Raw genomic sequence first — 16,304 nt, 5'->3', positions numbered from 1 at the left:
TGAGTCAATTTTCATATTATTGTTAATAAAGTTACATTATGTTAACAAGACATGAAAATTATTTTATAAAAATTTTGGGTTGGCTGTGGTTAGAAAACTAATCTAGGAGCACTTTCAATTAACTTTAAAAATAAAAAAAAACTATTAGTAGACATTTAATCCAAGCCTTACACTTTATAAAAATTTAGGTATTACACGGTATAACTCGCAAATAAAAGTTGTGTCAAGTGACGCGTGTTCAACACTCAAGCTTGAACAAAAACAAAACAAAAAACAGGGAAAATTTCTTTACAGATTGGTCTCTATAGAAAGTGAAGAGACTAGGCAGAAACTTAGACCCTATGTTTCTCATTTACATGTTTAAACATTTTCAATTCTGAATATGCATTTTTTTCTATGTTGTTCTTTTTTCTTTTTTAGGAAAAGAGTGGTAATGAAATTTAAATACTACTTCAAAACTAATTCTTCTCTTTTGTACTAATAGACTGGTGCACATTTTAAAGAATCGACACGATTTAATTCCATGTAAAAGTAGCGTCATTCAAAAAAAAAAAATATCAATGACCATCTCACATCCACTGATGAAAAGTGCACTTCAATAAGCCATAATCTGTAATTGGAATAAACAATAGGATATGGAAAATTCTATTGTAAAATATTTTCCATATTCTATTGTTTATTCCAATTACAGATTATTCTTAATTTTTTGCTATAGGATGCTATTTTTTAGTTTCATTTTATTCATTTGTATTTACTTTTAATCAGAAGAAAATTCATACGAAAGCTCGAGTCCACTTTAGGGAAATGCATTTGAGAGAATAAACTTTCATTTTATTAAGTTTTCTTTGGAGGTGACGACTTGCAAATTGTTCAGAGCTAGGAGAAAAAAATATTTTTTTTTAATTGCTTCTAATGAAAGGGAGGCATATTATGACTACCATAGCGTCTCGTTGAAAGTTGATATTCAATTGCATCTATTAATTTCTTGACCATTGTAATTTTCTCATTTACTCTTTATTTTACACTAATTACCAAAATTTTAGATTTATATTATAAAGTATTTGATCACATTAGAAAATCAATCGTTAAAAATTCAATAGTAATTGCTTTGAAAAGGTGGCAGTCTTTTCATACAACAGCAACAAAACAGTGGCAGATTAATTTCAAAGCGACAAGTGATTTTAAACTAGCTAAGGATAGTGGCGACGTTTTGGATTAAGTATTTTCATATGAAATGTTATAAAGGATTTGAGAGGGAAAGAAAAAAAAAACGAACTCCCAAAAAAAAAAGTGAACTTATTTTTGTTGCTAAATAAAGTGTTTTATACAAGAGAATATCAAAACAATGAAAGTTTTTTTCTTCCCTTTTTCATTTATCAAAAGTTCTATATTTTGAAACAAAGGAAAGCTCCTAGCTTTGCAGACACGTGTTTCGGAGTTAGTAAGGAAACCTTTTACCAAGACAAAAAAAAAAAAAAAATGCAGACTTAGATGTGTAACAAAGCTGATAAACCCTAAACACTGTCTGCAGCTTGCTGTTCCTTTTAAATTTATCATACTATTTTCCCTCATATTATTTCTACACCAAGGAAAAACTACTTTTTAAAGTACTTTTAGATCTAGAAAAGGGTTTAAAAATGTTGGCAAGAACCGTTGAGAACCAAACTGGGCCTTGGGCGTTTCCCTCCACCAGCACGTCCACAACTTATGCCGGGCCTTCATTTGTCATGAATAAAATATTCTGGAAAATTTAAAACAGCATTTTTCTAACCCTCCCCCCAGACCCCCCTTTCCCCCGATCCAGAAGATTTTACGTTTTCTACCCCTTTCTCTCGGCGGCACTGATTGAATCCGGAGAGACAATCTATAGAAGAAAAAATTCGCTTTGTTTTGCATCGAGATTTTATGCAGGAAAATATATTTCTGCTCGAATTTTATTTCCTGACGAAGTATTTCTTGATGAAGTTCATGGTAGGAAGCTTAGTCAAAAGAAAAATAAAAAGAGAGGAAGAGTTGTTACCTATCATTTTATCTGATTTCGGAAAACGCGGTCGTTATTTCTTCTAATGTGCTCAAACTGAATAAAAAGGAGAATTTCCTCTTATAGCAACTGAGTAATTTACCAATGCAAGGAAAATGGTTGACGTACCTCGATAGCAATCAGAATGAAATATCTTCAACTGATAACAAATAGAATGAATTACTTTCCTTTGATTGTAAGTGAAACAATTGCATAAAAGTAGCAATGAAAAGTATACTACATATAGGCCGCAGTATTGTGAAGAAATCTTAATTATGAAAATTGCTTTCACTTTAAATACTTTTACTGGGTTTATAAAAATTTCAAAACTGCTGTTTTGACAATAAACGAAAGCTTCAGGAATAAAGGTATATGTTGTGACGATAATATTTGCTTGTTGCTTCTTTTGTAATGAGGCTGAATTTTGATTTTTCATCATTTGCCGACATAGTGCATTCCTAAAGAGCTGGCATCTATTCTTTCTTGTGGCACCTGTATCGGCTAATAGCTATTACCACAGAAATTTTACGCCCAATTACCCCAGCAAATGGAGGCGCTTGAGCTCTCTTCCACGCGATACTGCACTAAGAATTTAACTTTTCCAAGAGTGTTCAAAGCCAAATGAAAACTGAAGGGATCAGTCACAAACGACATCAACGCTAGTGACACAGTTGCTCCATTGTAAAAGCTAAAGGTACAATTAATAAAATTTTAAGTAATCAAGCCCTAGCTCTCATTTTTGAAATTCTTACTCTGATTGGCTTTTGGAGAGGACATGGTCCCTCTCTGCAGCCGCCATTGATGGATGTTTACGATTTTCTGCATCTAGAAAATCGATCAACAGGAGCCGGGTTTGAACTCGTCCCTTTTGGGCATGAGAGGCCAATTACATGATGCTTAACTACTACGCCATTCTGCCGGCTAAGCATAATTAAGTTGAAATAAACCACACTTTTCATTCCGAAAATGTACTTGCTAGTAACAGTAGAACGCAAAATTTTTAATTAAAAAACTAACTTTGTAAACACACCAGTAATTGTCATTCCGACACATTTTTTATTTTTGTAGCCGTAAACTATACATTCAAGTCTGCTTTTTTCAGGTCTATAGGGACCGCATAAAAATTGCATAAAAATCGTTCGTTTTATAAATAACTTCGACCGTTTTATAAACAATTTCGTCATTTAAGTCTCAATCTGATTGAAATTTTCATTAACCGAGCAAAAAAAGTTCGCACAAAAAAAATCCCACAAAAAAGGACCGCACAGAACAAGGTTGAGTGTTCTTTTGTTTTCCTATAGTGTATTTGACTGTAGTTTATCACACACATTACTATGATTCACACAAAAGTTATTTTGTTGCTGTGCAAGTATTCTAAGAATACCTCCCGCTTTTGTGTTTGAATTTTTATTTCTTAACATCCCATGTTCAAATTCATTTTTTAACCTCGGGCGAAAAGAAAGCAAAGACGCTTGCAGCATATAATCGCTTTTCCCCCTCGCTCTTCAATAGCAACAATCTCAAGCCTTCCCATATGTCACTTTTCCGGTCCTCTATGACAAAATATCCTCTCTAGCCAACAACTTCTCCCGTTATGCTCTATGACGTTGCCATTGTTATGAAAGTTTTGCACAGACTTCAATTATGAAAAATGAATTGGTCTTTTATACCCAAGGAAGTGGTTCGAAAATGAATCATACGATTGTGACTTCAGCCTCAATAAAGTGAAATTTTTCATCGTTCGCGGTCAATACATCGATAAAAATTTTGTACAAGAGGAGGAAGGAAAATCATTTTATTCTACTGATAGGACAGACTTTTAACTTCGTAATAAAATTCGAAGTATTTTTCTATTCACGTGCATTTTTACTCTGCTCTCCGAGAAGAATTACAAAAAATAAATAAAAAAAAAATTAAAAAAAAAAAAGAGGTTCATGCAAAAGTTTGTTAGAAAATCTTTTTCCATCATAGAAAATATTTCCTGCAAATCTTTTCATTTAAAATAAAACTTTTATCCAAAACAAAATTATAAAATTAAAATTTAAAACTCATAACAAATCTGCCACCAGCAGCGTCGCTCGAAATTGTGCAAGGAGTAGAACATTTTGAACTTAGAAACATTTAAATTCAACTTAGAAAGTATTTTATTTGGTAGACCCTTTTTTGCTCATATTTACCCGAACATATACCATGCAATAATTGTAAATCCAATGTACCATAAGAAAAAATTAACAACTGTATTCAATTGTAGTTTATTTTAACAGAATGACCTTAAAGTACTAAATGAATGACGTATCTTTAGTATTGTCAGATTTCCGAAAAAGTTCCCTGTTTCTCTCTCACATTCTCTAAGAATTAAAACAGTTAAAAATAAGAGCCCTGCATCTAACTTGTACATGGGTCTTAATGTTAAACAAGAATGGTCAAAAAACCTTTTGTTAATTGATTTACAGTTTAACATTTACTGATAACTTGAAAAACTTGATTGGTCACCGGAAAATTTTTCCTAAGCTCTTATTGGTTTATAATATTCCACATGTTTTGCTGAATGCTAGGAAAATATTATTTCTCCTTCGATTTTTTCCCTTCCTAGTCGAACATAGTGTTAGTTTAATTGAAGAAATTACAGTAGCCTAGTGTTGTTTGTGCTTTTTAGGTTTGTAGTATTTTTAGTGCTTAATCCGAAAATGACCTTCATTTTTTTCCCATCACTTCAGAATTTTACACAAAGTTCAAATTATACGAAAGGAAAATCAAAAATATTCGGCTACAAACGACGTAATTTTTCATTTTCTTCGAATTTATTTATTATTTTAATTTTTTTTTGAAAACCATGCATTATTTTATCTGATCAGGTGAGGGGTCTGAAGGAAAGCATTTTAGGATCATTAACCCCTAAATTTTTCTGAAAATTTCCACAAAACTAGACATTATTATTTGTTGGCAATTTTCGTGATAAAATTTAGTTTTCAAAAAGCCTCTTTCCATCTCTTCATACCTCTCACCTACCTGTACATAGTATAAGGTAAATATTAAATAAATTATAAGAAAAATATAAATTTGATACACTCTTTAAATTTTCATTGATTTGCAAATTTGCAATTTCCAAAATACCTTAACGGGATGTTAAAAAATTACGTTTTTGGAATGAGAGCGAAAGAAAAGACAAAAAAAACATTGGAAGCAATTGTAAAAATTATGAAGCATGCAGCGATTTTTTCTGGCTGTAGAAACTCATGGCAGGTTAAATAATGTCGAAAAACCAAGCGCAGTTTTTAAACAAATTTGAAATGGAAATTGCGTACATGCATTTCTTTGAAACCTGCGAAAACTTCATGAGAACTGAGACACTGAATCCTAAGCAACATAGGATAAAATGTTTAAATTTAATAGGATTGCTAAATTTGAGAGCACAGTGGAATAACAATTAAGGCTTCAACTTCGGTGTTTCTTTTTTTCTCTCAAGTGGTTACAAAATGAATTGCAAAGAGTTTTCTAGAAATTAAGAAATGGGCAGAAGAATACAAAATGAAAACGTCACATTCAAGTTTGCGCAGAGTGAGTGAGGACGAACTTTACAACCTAATTAGTTTTTTATCTATTATTATTATATATGGTAAATATTGCAAAGCCTTTTTTCTTATTCGCATATAGGGTAGCCAACCAATGAATAACTACAGCCCAGTGGATGGAAAGCCTTTTTTTTTTTTGAAACAATCAGGTATGAAAAGCTTTTTTTTTTTTTTCTCTCTGAAGACTTGAATGTAGTAAGTTCCTTCTGCAAAATTTTAAAAAGGAAACAGCCAAGAAATGCTGTGTTTGTCCACTTGTTAAACGTACATGTTAATTTACTGGGTTGCTGTACTTATTTCATTACAACTCCTAAAAGAGTCTTGACGCTAAACTAAATACTTCTCCCAATGCGTAAAAAATAATTACATATAGAAGGTACAAGGGAAAAACCTTCTCAGTCAGTTTTTTCAAGAAAACGGAATAATGATGTCATCTAGTGATTGCTCAAGTATATTTTTCGAACTGTTCATCAACGTAGTGTACAAAAAACAATTACTTATTTAATGATTAATCTTCCGAAGTGTTGTATCTTTTTTAATTTCTAGAAAATCACCCGTCAAGGTATGAAGGGTGAAAATGGCTTTTACATTTCAATGAAGCAATTGCTGTTTGGTGATATTTTGATAGTTGAAATTTTAACCCTAACTGCAGTGGATTAACCCTGAACTCCAGTAGTTTGCGTTCGTTGTTAACCACTTTTTCGTTTCTTTATTACCCTGAAATGACACGGTCTTGCAAGTAAAACAGTTAAGTTACCGGATCCAGTTCAGCCTCGTCAAAATAAAGCATTTCCCTGCATGCCAAACATTACTAAAAAACATAATCAAATTATCATGCCGTGGAGCGCGTTTTATTGTTGATGACGTCAAGAGCGTTACTCGATCATCCGCTATTCTATATATGAGGATGTGATCATTCGGACTATATTTCATTATTTGACATCATTTGCTTCAATACTATTACCAGAAAGGGCATTACAACCAAAACTCGCACACCTTTTGTTTCGTTAAGCTTACTGAAATTAGAGATAAAATAGCTTTTTCGTCATTGAAAAAACCCATAAAACAAATTTCTTTTATAAACATTCCCAGGGAGATAATGCCCCACCTTCTTGAAAATTCATCGTTGAGGTACATATATTTTTGTATTATTTCTTTTAAATATCTTGTATTTATCTAAAGCTGCAATGATAGAATGTGATACAAAAGATTGCCAATGATACATTTCATATCAAACCATTCAGCTATTTTGCAAGATTTCGCAAGCTTGTTTCAGTAAAAAAGTTTTTTTTTTTCTTTCTATTAACTGGTTGTCAATTTTAAGAAAAAAATTAATTGAAAGTTTTTTTTTTCTTTTTAGAAACTATTGGAAAGGAATGTTAGCATTAATCATGACATGGAAAAACTGCTTTAAAGGAAAGTTCTGAGTCTCTCATTTGAAGTATATGCACGAACTGCACGAAACTTCAAGTTGATATTAAAAAGAAATGAATAAAAATAAACGAAAAGAAAATTCATTGAACTTAAGAAAGATGGATTCAGCCACTGAATACGAAGCGAAAAAACTACCGGAAAGTTTCAGAGGCAGAAAAGTGTATGGAGAGCAAATATCATATTTAGGTCAATTTGTCTGCACAGTGTGACATTTTTACGCATATATTTGCACTTGATCTCGGAATTTTAAACTTTGGTTTTTAAATGTTATTTATTTTAACAAGAAGTGCCACTATGTATCGTAAAAAATAATAAACTTCCTTTAAATAATCTATTCATAAAAAATGATAGTTTGTACATGTTGCGGTTGTAATTGTATTGCCACACCCAATCACACCCATAATACGTACAAACAATTATTTTTTAACTAGAGAATTTTTTTAGAAACTGAATACTTCATATCATGATACATAAAGGTTTCTTATATTCAGGCAGATATACCATGAAATCCCGTTACAGCGAACTTCAAGAGACCACAAACGTTGTTCGCTGTAACGGGAATTTCTTTTAATGGAATTTAAACAATGCTTAAGATATTAAATCGGGACTTAAAGTTTATTTCATTGACACGAATATCTCGTTGTATCGGTATTCGTTGTAACGGAATTTCACTGAATATGAATTAAAATCCAAACTTTAAAATTCCAGGAATAAAGTGCAAATGTATTCGTAAAAATGACACATCTGTGCAAATGGATTCATCAAAGTATAGTATTTGCTCTCTTTACAATTCTCCGTCCGCCTTTGACATTTTCCGGTAATTTTTTTCCTTCGTATTCAGCGGTTGAATTCATCTTTGAGAAATTCCAATGACGAATTCCTGGCAACGTCAAACCTCTAAAATATTCACGTTTCCCCCCTTCCTGTAGCGAAAGAATGTTGTCGCAATAAATTAGCAGGGTGTTAGGTGACTAGTATGTATTTTCAGTAAATTAAGGTTTAGTTCAATAAATTAACATGTGTAAGGTAAAGTGAGCGAATTCTGTGCTTTTAACTTCACAGAACCTTATTACCTATAATACCTTAAATATAACCACGACTTTTCTGAATGTTTTAAAACATATGCAGCACTGGACATTCAAAATTTGCTTCACAAATCAACAGAGAAATTTCGTTCTTTAAAATAAATTCAGAGAATAATAGCTGAAAACTTGCTTTGAGCAGAATTACTTTACCCAATCGGGAAATTCTGCTGCCTGGGAAAACAATATGCAAAAGTTAAAGGTAATTGAAATTATAGGCTAAAAAAATGCCAGGCTTTGCTCTTCGCTCTTTTTTATACACAGAAAATGCATTATAGCATATTACAAATTTTTAGGCTTGTTCGTATTGAATGATTCTATTTGCTTCATTTAAAGCAGTGCACTTCGTTTTGAGAGAGAAACGTTCGTTTTTCCCCCCCTTTGTAGCATTCTCCTTGCTGAAGTCCGTCCTTAAGGCACTAAAACAATTAAAATCTAGTGGTTTAAGTCTACGGCGTGTATGAAGAGGTAGAGATAACCGAGCTATTTCACGTACTAAGTATTTGTAGGTTTTCAAGGAAATCTGGCTAGATTAATTGTCTAGATCAATAAAATAGGATCTGCTTTCTTCGACTTAGTATTGTTGAAAATCCAACACTAAACCATCCATCCAATTTTAAAACAGCTATAAACTGCTCCGATTGGTACTACATGTTGATACTGAGGAGACATCAGGTTTGGCAAGATAAACTTAGGAGGGACACACTGTGGTGGAATCAAGTTGTGGTTTAAATGCACGTACGTCATTTTGGACTTTTGGGAATGTATGCTGTACATTAATTAGTAATTAAATCATAAAAACATAAAATCCAACATTAAAATATTAGCACTAGTAACATTTAAATATCTTGCCAAGTTGTTACCGCGCAGAACTAAACCACAAAAATTACGCAGACTTATCCGCAAAGACAGACATTTTTATGTGCTGCCATTCGCCTCCATAGGTGCTCGATTCGATTATATTTGCTATGAATACGCAAAACCAATCACACAACATCAACAATTTAACTGCAACAAAAGAAGAAAATGTAAGAGTTTCGGTTATGCCATTTAATTTTAACCAGAAGTGTTATAAGATACAACAAGCAAAAATACGGGGTGTCCGAAAAGCAGTTGGCACATTTTAAAAATTCATAGAAAAGCAACGAAGTGTCGTATGAATATGCGGTTTGCCCCAAAATATTTCACAGGTTCAAGAATTTTTTATGACATTGTAAAAGAAATAAAAAAGATAAAAAATAAAAAAGTGTAAGTATAAGTAATCGCTGTATCGTCACTGTAAAAAAAACAAACGTCGTGTGAGGTGTTAAATCATTTAATTACAGAAAGCAATACCTTTCATTACTTGAGTTCAATGTGCGCACTGTATGTGGACATGGGATGAACTTGAGTACCGTTTAGATGTAGTTCGAGCAGCATACGGTGCACACATTGAACTCCACGAATGAAAGGTATTACTTTCTGTTTTAACATCTAACATGACATTTATGTGTTTTCTTTTTACTGTGACAATACAGCGATTACTTAAAATTGCCCTTTTTTCCTTTTTAATTTTTTTCAAGATGCCATAAAAAGATCTTGAACATGTTTAGCATTACGCGAAAAACCGCATATTGATACGACAATTTGTTGCTTTTCTATGAATTTTTAAAATGTGTCAAAGGTTTTTCAGACACCCTGGTGTAATCAAACACCCAGAAAATATACATATAAATAAAAGAAGAAGTATAATATCGTCTTCTTCACAGTATATTTTCAAGCTCCCTTTGAAAAGACAGCATCGTGTCGTCCACACAATCAAGTGTATTAAGGGAGCACAAGCGCACCTTCATGCGCAGAGTACACCTTCTTTCCCCTAACATTAAGGGTTCATACTGTAAATACTAACTTTATTGAAGAACATGCAGCCACTTTAGGAAATAGAATTAAAAGTTTTACACGAAAAAACTTGCTTGCATGAAATAAAGAATGTGGTTACGCAACCGAACAAAAATGTTTCACAAAATTGACATAATCGATCACACGGTTTATTTCGTTGACAATATGATCACGGATGCAAAACTTTTTTTTAACACTTCCTGTTTGAATTCGGAGGAACAGTTCAGATCAAGTGAGACCATGTTGTATTTATTTTAGTAAAACAATACACAAAACCTCAAATATTCGGAGGACATTCGGGCATTTAAAAATTGCCCTTATGTCTCGAAATTTGGCTAATCGTCAGATAAAATTTGCCGAATAAGGACTTTTTGGGAGGTCACAGTAACCTCCCGTGAACTCCATCGGGTGCTTCTTAACATGAATGTATGATTTTTCAATTCTTCTAGCAAATCGTCATGGATTTTAAACACTTTTTAAAAGTAGCTTATTAGGAAGGGAGAGACAATAAATTTTTCTTTTATACTTTAAATCAGGGGGTTGTCAACTTTGAGAAACCCTTTGAACTTATCTTTTTCTTGAAGAAACCTCTTTATATAGAGCAAGAAACATCAATGCCTACTCAAATTGACAAAAACTTTATTTTTTATCACAATACAAACTCTTTATTAAGGTGATGAGTGGTAAAGTAGCAGATATGTTTTTTTTTCTTCTAAAATATATGAACAATAAACGAACGTAACACCATTTCAAATTTTAACAATCGAAAAAAAAATTGATGAGTTGGCTGAAGTTTTTTTTTATTGCAAAGTATTTTTACATTTGGAATAATTTTATTTTATCCATAAAATATTTATTTATATTTAATTTCGCAAGCAAACTGCCTTTAAGAATTTGATGGGTTATAAAAATTGTAATTTTACTAAAATTTGACTCTTTGATTAGGCAATTAATAATTACGTAGGGGAACCCTTGTCAAAATTAAATGGAATCCTATAACTTTGCACGGAGTCCAGGTTGATATGTTCTACTTTAAATAATCATTTTCCTTCAGGAGGAAGACTGCAGGAAGAGTGTTAAATACTCATTTGAAAATGCATTGAGAAAAGCAAGAAAATAAAATACCATGAATAATTAAACTCCCACAGGCCCGACATTTCAACGTTTTCCGAGATCAGGGGAAGGGGGCAAGGGAACATATTCAATGCATTTTAATAGGAAAGAAACAACAAAATACATGCAAAAATGCATAATTAATTCATATTTCTAAAATCCAAATGGGGGATAGTTGAATTTCTCTGATCACTCAAATGACGGGACTGACCTTTTGAATGAAAAGATAATTTATTCAGAAGCTCTGAGCAACAAGAAGCATTAAACTTAGTTTGCAGCAACAGGTTATTGAAGTTTACCCCAAATAAATGTTTTCTTATGATTTTACTATGGAAGAATAAGTATAATGCTAGATAAAGATACTTGAACATTAAAGTTAATTAATATATATTTAACTTCGAAATCCTTTGAAAAAATCAGAAATTTATTTTTAAATTATGTTGTCGAAAAAAAAAATCCCTTCTAAGTTACTTTTTTTTAAAAATTACTTGAGCAACTATGAAATTGAATATAAGATTACATAGTGCTTATATACTTATGGAAAGCATAAACGTTCGCATTATCACGAGGAGGTCTATGGCGCATAATGCACCATTGAAATTTTAGGAGGGGGGATTTGAGAAGGTTTTTGATCTCATTTTTGGTGACTCTCGTTGTCTGGCGAGGGGGGGGGGGGTGCTTCGTAGCTCTTTACAGGGCGCGTCATCACTCTTGCGGTGTGGGCACCCATGTTATCACTAGACATAAAATCTCGTTGCGAACAGGTGCTAATTCAGACTCATTTTTTTATTGTGGAAGGGGGCACACTCACCCCTTTTCCCCTACAAATTCTGTAAGGCCCGAAATAATGCACCTGATAATGCAAAAACTTTACTAATTAATTCCTTCATAATCATGAAAAGAAGTGGGGACACTAGGGATACTTGATCCCTAAGGATACATGATCTCTAAGCCAAAAATGTACCAAAATCATTAAGTAGAAATTTGAAACCTGACAATTATCTTAAAGTTACACTTGTACATAAAAACTGGCAACATTTTGTTCTTTTCAGCCATTTTGTTATAGCTCAAGAAATGATCGTCTGAATGTGACAAAGGAAACTTTTTTTTAGGAAAGCATTCCGACGTTTACATTATCCGTTAAATACAACTTTGAAAAAATTCTGAAGTGTAATGTTAAAGTATAGACAGTCTTTAATGATTAAGACACATTTTTAGTAAATTGCCACTGATTGTGAATAATAGAACAAGTATGTTTGTAAAAATCGCATATTAGGAATATTTGATCCCTTCGTTTAGAGGGATACATGATCCCAGGGATCAAGTATCCTTATGACAATATAAACGCAATGAAAACAATATAAAAGTTGTTTACTTAGTTGACATTAACTTTAAACATTCAAAACAATGTTAACATAAGAAAATTAATCATAGTTTGAGTGATAGATTCAAACAATCACTACCGTAAGTATGCTAAACAATTGAAATATCAATTTGCACTTGTAACTCACATAGCACCTCAAACATATAAACAAACTAACTCTACTGATAAAGTATGTTCTGATCAGCCAAATGAGCTCGAACAAGTTAAAATAGATCTCAAATCTTTGTTTGAACGAAAAAATAAATGATTTTACTATAGTTAGATTTACAACAAAAAAGTCAGTTGCCCATTATGTTGGCCCATTAGCGGATAGAATGCAAAGTTGGATTTCTAGAGTTTGAAATAAGTTTTCTGAAGTGAAAAGGTAATATGTTTAATCAATCTACTTTTCCTGAAAAATTGACAAAATGTGTTAAGCTGCACACATCCAGTTGGGTTCAGCGGAACTTAAAAAACTACAACAAACGAATTGTTTGCATTTGACTTTTCTGGTTTTGAAAACATATTAGCTAGGCTTTCTTTTTTTTACACTGGTTACTTTTAGGTACACTGATACTTACATTTTTCTTCCCTCTTTTTAAAAATTAATTCAAATGATGAAACTCTTAATTTTATTATTGCAAGACAAGAAACAAATAAAATGATTTTTGTGCTTGTCATCCTATTTTTTTTTTTAAATTGTTGTAATTTTAGCTTTATTACGCTACTAAAAAAAATTGTTTGTTTTATTTATGAAATATAGTATTGTGTTCACGACTGTATTGGATAAGTAACTAACTGATCAAAAGCATCTAAGTTCATGAAAGCTGTGTACATTTTTTTTTTTTTTTTTTACAAATGTCTAGTGAAATTTGAAACTATGCTATTTTATGTTCACATTATTATAATCTAATAAAGAAAATTAGAAACTGTTTTTTTTTTCTTTTTCTTTCTTTCTTTTTTAGAAACATTATATAGAAAACTAAAATCCATAAATAAATTGCCGATCTAATGAAAAGTCTATGTATTTTCTCAGTGGGATCAAGTATCCCCCTTGAAGGGATCATGTACCCCTAGATGTGGGGATACATGATCCATTTGTGAAATTTTTGAAAACAATTTTTTTTACCAGAACTATCTGTTCCATTTCAACTAAAAAAATACTGTCAGAGAGGAAAAAATTACCTTTCTTCACGTACTTTAAAAAAAAATAAATCAAAACTGATAATTTGCAGCAGAGAAAAAAAATTGAAAACTAATGTGGGGATCAAGTATCCCCAGTCTTCCCTAGTATTTCAAATGTTTACTTTAAAGAAAATAATAATAAATTGAAAAGATTAATCTTGAAGATTTTTATTCATAAATAGTTTTTATCGGATAGGATAAAAAATTGGGGGGTCGGCAGTTTTTTTTTGTCATGACCCCCCCCCCCACTGTATCCGCCCCTGTTGTGAAACGAGTACTTTTTGAAATTTCACATTAATTAATCAGGTTATATAGTATACAGTATGATAGCGAATTGAAATAGCTAATTTTATTTCTAATCTATGCTATTACAGAAGCACTTATTGAACTATTTGTTTGAAGAAATGTTTTTTCATGGTGAAAAACGATAAAGAAACTCAATTGCGGTCAGAAAATAGATTTGTATGGCTTTTCTTCATATTCCAGCATTAATGCTCTTTTTTACACTATTTAAACAGAAGTAAAATGTAATTGAAAACAAGTAATTGAACGATTCAAGAATGACATTTGTATCTTAGCAACACTCACCAATGTCACAAGCGGACCTCAGCCAAAGTCGCAGGTAAAGTAACCCATGCGTTCACATAGTTTCCGAATTAGCCGAGCATGCTACCACACTCTATGAATGCTCGAACACTTTCTGAAGCGAGCAAGTTTGCCACGTGGAGAACGGCACCCGTTCCTCGCCAAGAACTCCTAAGAACAGAGCAAAGTGTTCGCCAACACAAGAGTGCATTCCGAAGCCTGCGAGGAAACCTTTTGCGGTAACCCATTTCATGGTGCGGCGATCACTAGGTCATAGCAATTTCCATTTCAAAAGCGAAGTTATTCGGAGAAGAAAAAAACAAATGTTTGTTTCGAGCTTATCGAAGATGAGCATACAAATAAACAAAGAAAACAATGAGTAAAAAAAGCTTTGTTAGGTAATCAACGATCCGCTCTCCCGTTCTCTCCCTTTATTGAAACAAATGGAGACAATTTGTGACGGAAAACTTAAACGCACTAGGATCGCATACTGGTTTCTTCGAGGAAAAATAAATGAAATTATTATTTTATAACTGTGAAAAATTCGTTCAAAAATTTTTCGATTGGCTCTCTCTCTCTTAAAAATTCATAAGACTCCGACGAAACCGAAAGTTTTTATGCCTTCAAACCTCTCCCTCCCTCCCGCTCTCTCTCTCCTTTCTCTCTTTTTTTGAAATGTTTTTTGAAGTACAATTATTCGCCGGGATTGATTTAGGGGGGTGAATCCTGTGACTGGGACTGGGACCCCTCTTTAACAGATGACCCCCAAATTGCGATAACTTGTAATCGAGTTGTCCAAACATTTAGAACATTCCAAATTAGTTTTATATTTTATGATTTCCCCATTAATTTTGAGATTACGCATTCCGTTTGTTCCCAAAAGATTGTTCGTGAATAAAATTGAGTGACCTAGCTAATATCTTCTATAAGAGTGAAAATAAATCAGTTTCTTAATTTCATTTCGTTCATTATGAACTACGAAATAGATTAAATTACTTTGAAGCAACCTTGCCTTCGTATTAATTTTTTTGCATGCCAGAGTTTTAACCATCTAAAAAGTATCAGAAATAGTCCTAATATTTGCTCATATTCATAGAGAAGTCTTTTCCAACGTTCCGTACTGTAATTTTTCGTTACATGTATTTTGTTGTCAGCGAAAATCTTATAATCTGGAAGACAGCACTTTACTTTTAATGAAATTGTTAATGTCTTTTCAGTAGGGACCCCAGTTGCTGTTTGTGATCAGGTCCCCACTTGTGAAATCGGTCCCTGATTACACGGCATGAGAAACGGATTTTACGAATGATGCAGTAAAGATTTTCTACTTATTCAGACACAGCTAAATAACGTTAGAATTAGGCTAGAAATACAAAAGTTGGAAGTTAAAATGTAAAAAAAAAACGAGAATTGTATTATTCGGGCTTACCAAGGGCCCTACTCACTTACTTTAATTTATGCATCACAACATCTAAGCGAGTATTAAAAACTAATTTAAATTGACGCTTCTTTTTAACCGACTTCAAAAACCAAGAGGCTATAAATTTATGCTTTTGTTTGAATTTTGTTTCATTTGTTCATCCATAACTTCTTGCTAGATAAACCTATTTCGATTATTCTAGTTTTATTTATTTGTTTAATGTAAGAAAATACCATTCATCGCATTTCAAATTGCTCTTAAAGCAAAAAATCAATTATTTAAGTCAGGGTTCCAAACTTGTTTGCCGCAACCTCAAAAGGGGCCATGAAGCATTTCTTATGAGGTACAGATATTATTTTTACTTTTAAAACAGAAAGTATGACATACTTTCAAACCTACAACATGAGAAAAAGTAACATCCTTTTATTTTCTTTTGTAGCGAGTTAAATGCGATTAATTTTACTAACAAAATTACTATGTTGCTTATATGTTTGTTTTAAACGTTGTGGCGAGTTCCTGTTTTAATAATAGTAGTTGTATTGTCTTACTTATCGTAAATTTAAAATATATATATATATATATATATATATATATATATATATATATATATATATATATATATATATATATATATAGCATGTTCTATTGGAAAATT

The 16,304-nt window shown here is 32.1% G+C and overlaps 1 protein-coding gene across 2 annotated transcripts in view; it reads right to left on the bottom strand.

Moving 5' to 3' along the window:
* LOC129218113 (zinc transporter ZIP3-like) overlaps nucleotides 1-14,347 on the bottom strand; it is a 116,549-nt gene extending 102,202 nt beyond the window's left edge. The window contains exon 1 of one of the 2 annotated variants that reach the window (XM_054852309.1): nucleotides 14,236-14,347. The gene's annotated coding sequence lies outside the window, so the exon portion shown is untranslated. The remainder of the gene's footprint in view (nucleotides 1-14,235) is intronic. The other variant, XM_054852312.1, reaches the window with a different exon arrangement.
* Between the last annotated feature and the right edge of the window lie 1,957 nt (nucleotides 14,348-16,304).

The sequence above is a fragment of the Uloborus diversus genome, chromosome 3 (assembly GCF_026930045.1).
Source record: "Uloborus diversus isolate 005 chromosome 3, Udiv.v.3.1, whole genome shotgun sequence".
NCBI lineage: Eukaryota > Metazoa > Arthropoda > Arachnida > Araneae > Uloboridae > Uloborus > Uloborus diversus.
This window is presented reverse-complemented; position numbering and strand designations above follow the sequence as displayed.